Source organism: Schistocerca gregaria, chromosome 10, assembly GCF_023897955.1.
Source record: "Schistocerca gregaria isolate iqSchGreg1 chromosome 10, iqSchGreg1.2, whole genome shotgun sequence".
Taxonomy (NCBI): domain Eukaryota; kingdom Metazoa; phylum Arthropoda; class Insecta; order Orthoptera; family Acrididae; genus Schistocerca; species Schistocerca gregaria.
Window position 1 is genome coordinate 105,838,764 of NC_064929.1, and position 1,105 is coordinate 105,839,868.

The 1,105-nt window shown below is 48.1% G+C and overlaps 1 non-coding gene across 1 annotated transcript; it reads left to right on the plus strand.

Annotated features, from left to right (window-relative positions):
• Positions 1–394: 394 nt before the first annotated feature.
• On the plus strand, positions 395–467 carry Trnaa-ggc (transfer RNA alanine (anticodon GGC)). The gene has a single exon. It is a non-coding gene; the product is annotated as a tRNA-Ala (tRNA).
• Positions 468–1,105: the final 638 nt, after the last annotated feature.

A 1,105-nucleotide genomic window follows, 5' to 3' on the forward strand; every position in this document is an offset into this window, starting at 1 on the left:
GTGCAATGGAGACGCGGAAACTTGTTGTGGCCCAGTGTTTTGCAGTTGGACGACAAGATTGGTACACAGTAGTAAAGAGCGAGGCACTGAGTTGGCATGAATAATGGAGTGCACAATGGGGCTCGAGATGTGTTTGTTACCTCAGGTGCTGTATGATTGTCGACAAGGAGTGAAAACGGAGCAATTTGTGACGTCTCTTTTAATTTAAGACGTTAAAAACAGACGGAATTTGCATTTGTAATACCAGAGCATCGAAACTACTTGGAACTTTTGTGTATATGATCGGGTCCGCGCCTTTGTACTCTGCTCCCTTCACCGCTACAAACCAACCAACCATCGTGTCCGTCAGCATCTGAGTCGCAAACAATGGGGAATAGCGCAGTTTGCTCGTGCATGGGGCGTAGCTCAGTTGGTAGAGCGTTCGCTTGGCATGTGAAAGGTCCAGGGTTCAAGCCGCGGCGCCTCAATTTTTTGTAGTCAGTGCATGGTAAGTGTTGGTCGCGGCGAACCTAAAGGCACGCAAAATGTTGCAAAGCCAGCGTCACAGACTGATATGATGTATACTGACGTAAGGAGAGCAAGATGTAAGTGTGGGGACCGGCTGTTATCGAGGTGTCATCGAGTGCACATCTGTCTTAGGTATCGCGGCTTAACCTCATTGAAGTCTAGAGGGTGGACATCACGTTGGTCTTACTCAGACCGGTGTCCGAATTCTATTTTCGACGTTATACGTGCCACTTTCATTGTGGCCAACTACGATTCGATACAGAATGCACGAAACCTGAAAGACACCCTAACGGATACATAGAGAGTAGTGTTTGTCTGCTGAATAATGGGAGTGCAAGGGTCTGTGTCGTCTATACGGCTGTATGTAGCACCATTAGTGTCCGGGAGGGGGGTGGGGTGCGGGCGTAGCTCAGATGGTAGAGCGCTCGCTTAGTATGTGAGAGGTACTGGGATCAATACCCAGTGCCTCCAGAATTTTTAACACACCTACATGCGCACCTTGCCATGCAAGTGGAATAATTCACAACCAGCAGATGTGTCTAGGAAGATACAAGCGAATGATTAGCATCCATAATTGATGAGCGTGCTGTTATTAGTG